This window comes from Sander lucioperca, chromosome 17 (genome assembly GCF_008315115.2).
Source record: "Sander lucioperca isolate FBNREF2018 chromosome 17, SLUC_FBN_1.2, whole genome shotgun sequence".
Taxonomy (NCBI): Eukaryota; Metazoa; Chordata; class Actinopteri; order Perciformes; family Percidae; genus Sander; species Sander lucioperca.
In genome coordinates this window covers 26,502,072-26,515,452 of record NC_050189.1, presented here as the reverse complement: position 1 = coordinate 26,515,452, position 13,381 = coordinate 26,502,072, and the positions used below count along the sequence as shown (strand labels likewise).

The following is a 13,381-nucleotide window of genomic DNA, read 5'->3' as shown; positions in this document are numbered from 1 at the left end:
TTATTGCAGCCAATCCTGTTATAATTAGAATCCAGGTTTAATTGTTTTTTAAAAGTAGAACATATGGCAGTGTTAAGTTTGGTGGCTTCTGGTCTGATAACGGGCTCAGATGGAGAGAAAAAACTATAGTACTTAATATTAGCAGCTGAGGTCTAAATCTCATTTAAAAAAAACTCCAAACTGAAAATTACATTCTTACTGTAATACAGATGTCTGGGTCCAAACTACAGCTGAAAAGATTAGTGGTTTTATACGTATAGGATTAGCATTCTTTCAATATTTTGTTTGACATTTTATAGACTGACAAAAACAATCGGTAGAATGACTGATGGTAAAAATAATATTTAGTTGCAGCCCTAGACCAAACTTTTCTAAAAGTTGACGGTGACCTTGGAAAAGCTCCAGTTAGTTCCTACAAGAACACATGGCTCAATGTGCCCTCTGCTCCTATTTGTGAATGAATGAATGCGGCATACAATATCCTATGTGCTACTATGTTACATTACTCTGCTGATCGTGAAAGACAAATGCGTCTTCACTTTTGTTGAGCTGCCCCAAAACCTTCTTGCTGCATTCCATTCCCTGACCTTTTGCAGCATGGCTGCCATGTGGAGTGATGAAGACTGCAGTGGCAGCAGGACGCTGTAAGAGCTGCACGAAGCTGCCACTAGGTGGTACAAGTCAATAGACAGATGACATGTTGGAGGACACACACTCCCATCACTTTGTGCATGGGCTGTGAAATGAATGAACGTCTGTAGTTTTAAAATCATGAGTGTTTCTCCTCTACTGTTAACACATGTAGTATTTGGTGAGCTCAAGTCAATGTAGATACCAGTGTTGAGCTTCTGCATGCCTGAGCTGTAGCCTAAATTTGGGTAGGAACTAGCGTTGAGTAGGGCTGCAACTAATTATTTTCATAGTCGAGTTGTCGATTAATGGATTAGTCGGTTGGTCTATAAAATGTCAGAAAATTGTGAAACGTGTCGACCGGTGTTTCTCAAAGCCCAAGATGACGTCCTCAAATGTCTTTTGTCCACAACTCAAAGATATTCAGTTTACTGTCAGAGGAGAGAAGAAACTAGAAAATATTCACATTTAACAAGCTGCAATCAAAGAAATCTCCCCGGGCCACCTGGGATGCACACCTGGTTGAGTAAGGCTCAGGCCTTACTGCAGCAGCTGCGGGTTCAATTCCGACCCACGACCCTTTGCTGCATGTCATTCCCCTCTCTCTCCCACATTCCTGTCTTCAGCTGAGATATCTAACTAAGGCCTAAAATGCTCCGAAAAATCGTAAAAAAAAAAAAAAAAATCACACAAACGATTAATTTATTGTCAAAATAGTTATGTAATTTGATAGTTGATAACTAATCGATTAATCTTTGCAGCTCCAGTGTTGAGGTAGTACTGGACATCAAGGAACCTCAACCTAGCCCCCTTTTGTCCTTGTCCAATCTTCTGCCTTTGTACTTCAGTCTGGGTCACTGCCCCTTCACTCTTGCCTCCCCCCCCGACCGCTGTGTACACACGTGTACTGCACACTCACATGTTTATCTCCTCCCACCTCCCCCAGTGCGCCCTCCCCTTTCACAAACTCACTCTCAACTCCACTGTCTCTCTTTTTCCCTCTCTGTCTCTCTTGGTGGCTCTTGGTCCATAGGCCGGAGGACAGAAACAGGACAGGACACGCACCCTCGACACCACACCGCAGACATGTCAGACTCTGAGACCGCCGCCCCCGCCGAGGCCCCCGTCCCTGCTGCTTGTGCCGCCATCAAGGCTGACCTGGACAAATGGTAGGTGATTGTGTGCATGAGGTGTAAATGTGTTCCTTCCATCTTTTGTGCAGCCTTCAGTGAAGGTCCAGTTCTTCATCGTGACACCAAACTCGGTGAGCACATAGGAAGCTCTTGCAATCGTCGGTCCGCCTCGATTTTATTTATTTTTTTAACCCGAGTTCTCCTCTGCCTTCAAGAGTTGCCTTCAAACACTCGTACTGTGTTTGCTGAGATGTTGAGCAGCTGAAGGTGGAGAAGCCCTGAGCAAAAACCTTACCGTCGAATCGTTTGCTTGAACGTTACCTAACAAGCTGTCCCAACACCTCCACAGATGCGCAGTATCACAATCAAGCTTAGAGCAAATGTTGCTTAAAATTCAGAGCTGTTTCAACCTTGCACAGGTCTAATGGCGATTTAAATTGGAAGACGGCAGCATCACAAAATGCGCCATGTTAAAATGGAGTCTCTTCGGAGGACGTTGAGATTGGCGCTGAATACCACCAAGATGTAACTGAATTGGACATCCTAGCTGGCTGCAGGGGGAAAGGTTATGACAATTTTGGGTACCCTATGAAGGGGAGAGTGATTTGGGGATTAATGGTGTGTGGCAGCGGGGGGGATGTTTGATGCTCATCCGTACGCATGGATGAAAACTGGGAATCTGCTTGCGTCACTAGCCTCCCTTTCCCCAGAATGCCTTGCGTTAGCTCATTCTGTTTGCCCCCACCGTATCCTGTCAGCGGTCAAGGACACAAGCTCTGTAATTTTTGGGGGTTTGTTGCATTAATTCAGAGCAGACATTGTTCTGTGTGTGGCTCCGAGAGAAGTGCAATGACATAACACTTTGGTGCACATCTTCTTGGCTTCTGCACATCAACCCTTCACACGTCTTCTCTGGTACAGTCCATTTTGATAGTTTTTTTTTTTTTTTTTTTTTTTTTTGTGTGGAGGGTCACTAAGCTGGATCAAATGGATTTCATGACTAGTGATCTCTTGAGGGATAATTTGATATTGGAGTTTAGCCTTATTGTGTTTTTTTGTGTTTGTATTTGTGCAGAATTGACACATTTTCTGATAGTAAAAGCTGTCCAGTCTGTTCCAGCCAGACTGTCGGGCCTTGATAAGGTGGCGGTGGGTGTGTGAAGCCTTCAGATAAGACAGCAGGTTGAGGTGGAGGAGGGAGGCTTGGCAGGGCAAGGCAAGGCGTGAATGTTTGGCGGCTAATTATGTGCAACAGTTTGGCGAGTGACAACTTTGACCCACTTTTTTTTTTTTTTTTTTTTAAAGGACACTTCAAGATCCATTTGAATTACAGGCTGAGAGTTTGACATGTTACTTTGACAGGTCTATGTTTAGGTTATATGAATATAATTGAGCCATCATTGATGAATAACTCTAGCTGCTCTTTTGTAAAAGCTGCAGACATTGACAGTCATGGTGAGAGGCCATGCCATTTACTGTGCCTTGTTAAAGTCCCATAAGGCCTATACTGGGAAATCTGGCCAAGGTTGGCACTCTATAGGGGGTTTTAAAGCACAGTACAATGGCTTTATGGTGAAAAGGTGGTCTCATGCTACATGTTGTGCTTTCAGGTGATTAGTGCATGTGGGCCATTACATACTGTACAGACATTAGCCAAACTTTAACAGTGGAAAGTCCAGTGGCACTAACCCTAGCAAATGGGGCCTTTAAAGGGGAGCTATGCCCATTTTCAAAATTCATACAAGACAGTCCACAAATATTAGTAAACACGACCAAAACCCTAAAAACTACAGTGCCAAAACTCAAAATGTGTGAACTGCGTGGAAATGCTCCATAGACAATGAATTGTGAAAGATGTTCTAGATGACTGAGAACACTACAATAGGATAAAGCTCATTTGAGTATAAAAAGTGGCCACAGTGACCCCTCACATAGTAGTATTGGATCCTGGCTCTGTATCCCAGCTTCCTCTGGTGCCACAAAGGCTTTTTACAACTTATTTCACGTAAGCACAACCCTATTTCTGAGCTAGACATCCCTTGGCTAACCGTGTTCCCAAGATTCTTTTGTTACTGCTTTGGGCAGGTGCCAGTCAAACAAGCTTCTTTGCTCCTACGTATAACCGTGTGCTGAATGGAGATGCAAAGGCAATCCAGACACACTGCTGGCCTTTCTGGACCTTCCATCCAACCTCGCCACGCTTCAAGCCAACTGTACTTTAACATGGCTGCCTCTGTGTAATACATATCCCAGCCCCTATGTATTTATAGACTCTGTGGATAGATGGGTGTACGAGTGAGACTCTTATGTGCAGGATACCATGTAATGTCCCCGGCCATAGATCATGTTACTGCTCCACCTGACACCTGCTTCTTTTAACCAGGCCAGCCAAGTAAGCAACAACCTTGCATGCCCGCTCAGCTACACAGAAACCTACTGTATGGAGGCGGCCATGTTGTTTTTAGGCCCATCATGTTGTGGTGATGAACACTCAGCCAGTTGTACTGTATGGAGGCGGCCATGTTGTTTTTAGGCCCTTCATGTTGTGGTGATAAGCATTTCTAAGCTCACTCTAGGTCAGATTTGATAATTTCCCCACAGTTTCAGGACAAGCTTTTATGTATGTGTGTATGTATGTGTGTGTGTATGTATATATATATATACACACACATACATATATATATATATATATATATATATATATATATATATATATATATATATATATATATATATATATACATATATATACATATATATACATATATATATAATACATGTGTACATATATATATATATATATATATATATATATATATATATATATATATATATATATATATATTTTAATAATATATATGATTTTTTTTTTTTTTTTAATATAAAATCTTTTATTTAAATAGTAGCAGTAGTTATGACCTTGTCAAGGTCACTCTAGCAAAGTCACACAGAGGTGAAGTGAGAGCAACAGGCTACAAGCATGTGTGGGACAAGCATTGCATGGCTTTAAATTGTTACATTTACAGTATATAAACTGTTTTTTACTGTTTTTGATAATCGATAAATCGGTTTGTCTTTTTTTCTAGTAAGTAAAAATTCTTTGATTCCAGCCTCCTAAATGTAACTATTTTCTAGTTTCTTCTCTCCTCTGTGACAGTAAACTGAATATCTTTTGAGTTGTGGACAAAACAAGACATTTGAGGACATCATCTTGGGCTTTGGGAAACACTTGATTCATCATTTTATGACCAAACAACTTATCGATTAATCAAGAAAATAATCAACAATGAAAATAATCGTAGAAAACCAATACATTTGTTTTATTTAAAAATGGGACCAATTGTGTTTTCAAACTTTTGGTAACTTTGGTTTATTCTTGATGCACTGCAAGAATATATGTCTTTTGTCTGTAATTGAGTCTTACTTTCTTCTGCAGTGCAGTATGAATATTTGAGCTAGTTTTTAATGCAAATCAACTCGTTTCAAATATTGAATTAATATTTATTTTATATAGTTAGCTATATAGATCTATAATGCCCATGCTGACATACAGTACAGTTTTTGACTTGTTGAGCTTTTAGTTCTTTGCTAATATTTACCATGAATATTTTGCCAACTCCTTTAGCTAACATGGTGGTGGTGAGCCTGTGTACTTTGAGACTCCAGGCTCTTTCACAAGAGTGAAACATAAGCACACAGCCCCTTCCCCCTTTCTTTGACCTACACACACTATCTCTGTTACTGATTGCCTGCAGTTGTATGTGCAGACATGCCTGTACATTCTTTCCTGTGGAAACCGTGCTGCTTTTCCTTCTGGAATTTGGTGACTCGGCAGAAGTCAGAAATTTGAGTGCTGTAGTTGTGTCCCGCTGGCTGCAATGTGCCCCCTCAACCCATGGCATAACCATAGACTTGTGGGTTCATTCACACTAAATCGCCACCTTTCCTGTCTATCCACTGTCACTATGAAATAAAGGGAAAAGCCCCCAAAAAATAATATAAAACAAAAACGGATGGATGTCTCTGTGACTTGAATTTAATGTTAAATGCATGAGGCACAAACTGGAGCTAGGTCACCCTTACTGCTGACTAAGGCAGTGGCTCTCAACCTGGGGTTAGTTTAAAATTAACACAAAACATATTTCTGCTACACATTGTTATGCAAACTGTGTTTGGGGGCGGGGGGGGGGGGGGGGGTACACATACATAGACATTGCTTTGTTTTAATTAACGGGGTCACAAACCCAAAAGTTTGGGAAACCCTGTCCTAAGACGCCCAGGGATCTTGAGACTTATTGATTCTTGTGTGCTCTCCACTAGATGATGCCACTGCACACTCAGCCTTAATCACTCATGATCTCCTCACTAATATTTTGCCTCTACATTATCTTTTAGTGCTTGCACCTGCTCAGTGATCTATTATGCATATGTTCGTCCCAGAGGACGGACTACAGCCAGTTTAGTCTAAATAATTCAGCCTTTATTTCCTGATAGTGTCCAAGACGAGAGGACAATCTTTCACTCCACCAGAGTGGTTATCAGTGGGACCTGGACATGCAGACATCACTGCTTCAGGAAGCATGAAGTTGGTTCGGATTACAAATCATGCCGCTGATCCACCAGTTAGATGATCTCACTGGCCGAGTCAAGATTGACCGCCGAGGTTCATTCATATTTAAACGGCCTTTTGTGCGAACTACTGTTAAAAGTATGTGTATTTCAGTTTGTGGGGTGACCTAATCGAATGGACTAAACAATGAAATCAAACAGAGCCATAATATTATACAGTTGAAAAATAGATTAAAGAAAACAATACTTGACCAAAATAGAAAGGAAGAGACCTAAACATAGGAAATAAATGGTAATGTAAGTGTATTGTTGTATATTGTGTAATTTTTTGTATGACCTAAAAACACATTTTAGTTTTTTTAGTATGATATTGTAAAGTAGGGGCAGGATTTTATAAGCATTATGCTTCTGCCTGCTCCTTCTCAAACTTAAACTTAAATTCTGATTTGTCTACGTTTTTGTCTTTATTTTGTTTTTACAACATGTGGTTGATGGTTCAAGATAAATAAAAAAAAAACTAAAGATTTTACATCTCAAATTAGAAGCTTTGTTTAATATAATCGAATAGGCATGAGTCTGGATTGGATGTGCCACTGGTCGCCATGACAACCCAGCTTTGCCCCATGACCCTGTAACATGAGCTCGTTCAGTTGTGCTTTCTCTCTCTCAGGAGACTGCGTGATGGATGCGGTGGTGATGTCATCGCATTAGTCATCTTTTTGTTGGTTGCTTGTTTCAGCCGACCTCTTCACCCCAGTAAGGTGCCGCCACATTTTTGACCTCAAATCCAAGGAAATGGCGGACTTGTGTTGAAATGTAAAACAACAGTGGCAAAAAACAGCTAATGACTCATTCAATTGTCATTGGCTAACCATCGACATGGCAGGTAGATTGACAGTTCCCCCCCCCGCCAATGGCAAAATTCACCCACATTTGGCGTGTAGTTGTGTTAATTTCAAGGCCTGCATGTCTGCGTATATATCAGGACAGTGTAGATTTGAAAATGTTGACTCGGATGAGAATCTGTAGCGTTAATGGTATTCATTTTGAATTAAAGAACTGCTTTTATTTTGAAAAAAACTAATTTAGGAGAGCCTGCATTTTCAGTTTTGCATAATAAAGCCCCAAATGGTTAGATGACATTTGACTGGCAGTTTTCGTTGGGCTACTCTAGCGTGGCAAACACTCTGTCGCTGTGATTCCCCCCTTCAGTTCAGTCAGCTCCTCTCGGGATCAGGGTTGAGAAGTACATACATGTGTGTTGTGGTGGACCAATGGTGCTGTGGCAGGATTATCTGACAACGTACCCTCCGGGTTAGACCTGCTGCTACACTGATGTTGATGTCATCAGTGCACTGCGTCAGTCAAAAGCACTTATTGACTCTGTCCACACACACGCACACACAACACACACTCCCAACACACGACCAGAAATGCATGCTGGCAGTGACACAAACTCAGTGGCTCCCATTTCCACACACACACACACACACACTTCGCTCCATCCCGTCTGGCAAAGTAAAGCGCGGAGTGTTAATCTGCAGCAGCCAGCTGTGTGTTACATCACTAACAGGCACCAGGCCACAATACAAAGAGATAAAGCAGCAGAGATGACCCTGTGTAAGCTAGTGTATTAAACCGGTTGTGACGCTGTAATGTGATGGTGGTTCCACCCTTTTTAGATATGCAGAATAGATTCTATTCTGTGTTTTTTAAACAATCACACAAGGCTGAAAATGAAAGACCTGTAATCATCGAGGTGTGTTCTCAGGTCTTGGGAAGTACTCTGGAATAAGGTGTATTATGGCTCCAGAGGGAGCAGTGTGAAATCTGAGATAAATATTGCTTTAAGTGATGTCACTTGCTGGTCGAGTTGCATTGTGGGTAGCATGGGCGCCGGCTTTTAGCAAGGGAGAAGAATGTGTAAAGTAAGAGACTATCTCTGGTTCTGCAGCATCAATTTTGATTGGTTAAACTTTTCTGTTTTTAAACTGTCAATTGTGGGTCCAACAGTGTTACAAGAATGCAATGCATAATGTTTCCATCCTGAATGATTTGGCATTTTTTACACCATTTTTTTTTTCTGAATGATTCAGTGGATTTCCTGTTACATCACAATAAAAAAACCTGTGTTTTACACACTTGAGTAGCAGCAGTAGGAAATGTTTGGTTAGCAGTCCCTTAATACAGTTCATACAGCTGCAGGAGAGTGAACAGTAAACAGTGAGGCTGATAATGTATGTAGTAATAATAATGTAATGTATGTAATCTGAATCTTGCTCGAGAATGGCAGACTCTGCCACTAACAGTGAAAACTACTATACAGAGAGGTAATTACCGAATGTTTATACATTGAATGTCTATTGTTCATCCCGTGAGAAGACCAGCCTTATCCTTTTTAAATGAGTACTTACAGATATTGGATAAGTAGCAAATCTGTTACTGTAATGGTGAGCAGGGGCTGCTTTAATGTTTAAATTGAGCCACAGTGGAGGGATAGATGTTTACGAGATGATTGCTCCCCTGGGTTGACGAGGGATTGGAGGCAAAGCTGAACAGAGGGATGTTGGGAAGTGATAGGAGGAGCCAACGGATGGCTTTACATTCATGTATGATGAAGCCCCTCCTCCTGTGGGCTCTTCCTCTCCCCTCCGTGTCTTACCATCTCCGTATGATCACGCAACCTCCTCCCTCCCTTTCTGGTGTCCTATCAAACAGATGGCTTCTTCCACATGGCTTTCTGTATCCCTCCCTCTGGCCCCCTCTCTTTCTCCCTCCCTCTCTCCCTTCCTTTCGCTCCATCACCCTAATGCACTGTGGCAATGTCTGCTGTGTTTGCTCCTGCATGGGAGGCCTGAAATCATCTGTTAGCCGGCATTCTCACTTTCTCTCTCACTTTCATCCCCTTTAGTACCATCCTTCTTTCGTTCTTTCATTTTTCTGTCTTTTGTTAGCCATTGCATTTCTAAATTTAAAGAAAAGTTGTCATTTTGGAAAGAATTTCACTAGGTATCCATTAATTTTGGAACTTGGAGTGGCTAGGTCTGGGTATCGAATTCACTACTTTTTAGGCACCGACCGTATTGCCTCTAAAGTATCGACAAATGCCTCGTCATTCAATACCAAATTTCAATACCATCGGCGCCAGTGAGCCAATAAGCATGCAGCTTGCTTCTACCAAGATCTAATAATGCTGCTGATTGGCTGTCTAACGTTACACCTCGTAGAGACAGGCAGGAAAAACTGTTACACACAGACGGTGACCACGTAGTAGGAGCTGAAAAATAAAATGCAAAGATTTGTGCCGTAATGTTGTAATTTCTTTTTGTTAAAATGGATTTCAGGAAATTGGTATTGAGAAAAGTATCGAACAACTGTATTGGTACCGGTATCGTCATTTTTTTTGAACGATACCCAGCCCTGAGCGAGTGGCTGTGATCAGAGACGCCTAGAACCCTGACAGCATTAGTCACTTTCCATGTCTTTATATAATCTTCAAGAGGAAGACATTTTCTTCACACAATTGTTTTTTGTCTGCCATTAAAACCTGTTGGCACACGAAACACGCATCTGTTTTGTCAACAGAAATAGTCCACTGCTGCTGACTAAAGCGCTCCGTCCTTCCTCTATCTGTTTCCTGATCACATGTCCTCTGTGTGAGGAGGTGACATGAAATGCTAAAGTATTTAAAATGTGGATTATCTGACTGTGATCTAACAGTAATCATTAATCTCGCTTCCTTCCAGTGTGGCCGAGAAGGGAGCCGAGGGCTGCAAAGATCTGATCGAGGCCTTTGCTGCTTGCGTGAAGAGTGCAGCTGAGGGGACGTCATGAGGAGTCGCCCTCCACCCTCCGAATGTAAGGATGTTACAGCATTCATTCATTCATTCATTCATTCATTCATTCATTCATTCATAGTCGACAAAGAGCAATTCAGGTTAGCCGATGATGCTATTTCTGTGACTTGCAAACGAATAGTCTCAATTACAGCAGAAAAGTGTCACCAGAGTGAAATCCTTACAGAGCAACATGTCTTTTTTTGTCACAGAAGGAAAGGCACAGGTGTAAATAATAAAATGAATGATGGCTGAATTCCAGTTAACTGCTTCAGTTTTATGCTGGCTCACTACTTAAAAACAAGTCAAAATGTCAAAATAACAAATAATAATAAAAAGATCTCAGTGGTATGTGCGGATAGTTTTATTTATTTACAATTTTTCTCTGAATAACTTGGCTGGAAACTAGCTCGAATAATAACTGTTTCACTCCAATAATAACTAAATAAATAAAGATTTTTTTTTTTTTTTTTAAATGCCATTTTACAATGCATTAAGCTCCACAAATGTAAATCTAATCACCTCAATCGTATTAGAGTAGAAGTAAACCAAAACCACAACAACATACCTAAAAACCTAAAAAAAAAAAAAAAAAAAAAAACTCATCCAAGGACTCCCCATTTTATATTGAGAGAGAGCTCTCGATGCACTTCTAGTCTTTGTGTCCATATATGGAAGTACAGTCTGTAGTTTGAGCAACAGCTCTTGAGCCAGAGAAAATCTGCTGGATGATGCTGGGAGATGAGCACGGAGATCTGGCTGGCGGCAAATGGAGTTAAGTTGACCATAGTTCATTTACACGCACTACCCACGTTGTTGTGACACAAAGCTGGTTGTAAATCGGCAAAGTATCCCTTTAATGCCAGGAGTAAAATGCACGGAGAACGTATTGTGATCAGATGGATCTCATCCTTCCACACATTATGACCATATTCTTAAAGGTCCCATGGCATGAAAATTTCACTTTGAGGTTTTTTGACATTATTATGCGTTCCCCCAGCCTGCCTATGGTCCCCCAGTGGCTAGAAATGAGAAAATGAAAGCTCAGATGGCCGATCTGGAATCTTCTCAGTAGCTACAGACTAGAGTCCAGATCGGGCCAAATTATTCTGTGTGAGCCCGGCCCGCGTCCGACTGAGCCCGACAGGGATTAAGAAATTTGTGTCCGAGCCCGACACAGTTAAAATCTAATTTTTTTTTCTGATACTAATGCATATGTACGTTTGTTTGTGTGGAAAGCTTTTATTAAGCAACTGTAGGAAGGCTTTCGGAAATGTCAACAGATGAGCGCATCAGCGCACACGGGGGAACAAGCGCACGTTAATAAGCTGTTTTAATTTAAAATGTTCAATGTGTTAACCTTTCCTGCTTGCTTTGTTTCCGACCGTGGTCAGAAAACCAGGGGAGAGTCGTTACCTCCAGGGCCGACGTTATAAAATGAATAACTTTGAGGTTAAAATCCTGTTTCTGGTGAGCGAATGAATGAACTTGGCTTTCAGTCTGGGGTTCATCTCGGCCCGTCGGGGCCCGTCGGGCTCGGTTCGGGTATCTATGCCTTACTACAGACTGGCAGATGGCACATCCTAAGTAAAGCTCATTGTGGGACTGGCTCTAGTGGATGTAATTCTGCACCAAGGCTGAATTTCAGGAAAGAGACTTCAGATACAGTATTAGGGGACCACTAAGGTCTATATAAAAGCATCAAAGAGCACCATGTCATGGGACCTTTTTTTAAGAAAAATATCCACCCAGCTAGTTGAAAAGTCAACTAACTCTGCCACTTCCTGTTAGCTCAACCAAGCCCACCAAAAGTTCCAAGTAGTAGCAGAAGGTAGCGGGTGTTTCATGATTTAAAAATGGATGACGCCCGTCCATGGCATTGCTTGACCTGGGAGGGTCCATGCATGTTGACAAGTCTGCCAGCCCCTGACCAACTCATTTGCATCTTTTTTTTTTTTCGATAAATCATTTGGTCTGTGAAATATTAAAAAGAAATAGTAAAAACAACTTTGCAGAGCCCAAGGTAACATCTTAAAATGTCGTGTTTTGTCGGACCAAAAGTCCCAAACCTCAAAGGTAAACTGAATTACTATCACATATGACAAAGAGAAGCAACAAATCATACTGTTTGAGAAACTGGAACCTGAACCACTATTTTTGCTTGAAAATGCCTTGAATGATGAATCGACTATATACAGTAGATGCTGATTCTTTTTTCTGTCAAACTACAATCTACTAATTGAGTGATCATCAACTTTATCATTTCAGCTCTATCTTTTGATAATCTATCCAGCTCACATGGGGTACATTTGGGCCTAAAAGTGCATCTTCCGTCATTCCTTGTTTTCCGCCATCTCATCTCTCTGTCCTCTCTTCCAGGTCCACTGCACTGAGTCCTCCAAATTCCCAGCATTCCCTTCTGCACAACAGCACTGGACTGAATGATGAGGAGGATGATGAAGAAGATGATGATGATCATGGCGTGACAAACTTTGTTGATTCTTGCTGTATTTGGGATATGGTGGCAGTAACTACAGTCCTCTCCCCTCCGTTTATAGGCTAATCTGGTGTCCCCTCAGTCTTACCGCCATTCCCCTTCTCCCTCTACGGCTGACATGCAGAACATCCACTTGTAGACAATTCCAGAGAGCGGAGCTGTAATGTAAATGGTCGACATGAATACTTATAAATGGAAATAAAAGTATATAAACAAATTGTCTTTTGTTTCACTATTTGGCGGGTGGACGTCTACTTTCTTGGAATATGGATGAATGAACCCTGAAACATGTCATAGTGTTGCTTTGTATGTCTCAACCATTTTGATGTTTCGGAGTATGGATATATTTTGTTCCCATGGAAAATAGACCAAAAGAAAACAATTCACAATGTGTTTTTTAACTTAACCTTTCTAGTATTCTTGTATGAACTTGAAGGGGCTGAATCTGAAGTCAAAGTATCTTCGACAGGCCTCGAGGCAACCAAAGAGTAAATTAAGCAAGTCTCTACATAACTCTGCCGATAGCAACCCAGAGATGTTTGTGCTCATCTAATGATTCATGAAAAGAAACTTCAAGAAGCTGTGGCAAAGCGCTTTCTTCACTCAATTATCTGTCTGTTCCTTATTTAGGAATAACCGAGTGTTGGACGGTGACATTTCATCCTATTGAGCTTACATTCTTCAAACTAGTGGGATACTAAGTCAATGCATTAAAA

At 41.3% G+C, this 13,381-nt stretch overlaps 1 long non-coding RNA gene across 1 annotated transcript; it reads left to right on the top strand.

The window, feature by feature from the left end:
- The first annotated feature begins 1,594 nt into the window (after positions 1-1,594).
- On the top strand, positions 1,595-12,874 carry LOC116052937. The gene is made up of 3 exons (XR_004105698.2): positions 1,595-1,799; positions 10,079-10,190; positions 12,548-12,874. It is a non-coding gene; the product is annotated as an uncharacterized LOC116052937 (long non-coding RNA).
- Positions 12,875-13,381: the final 507 nt, after the last annotated feature.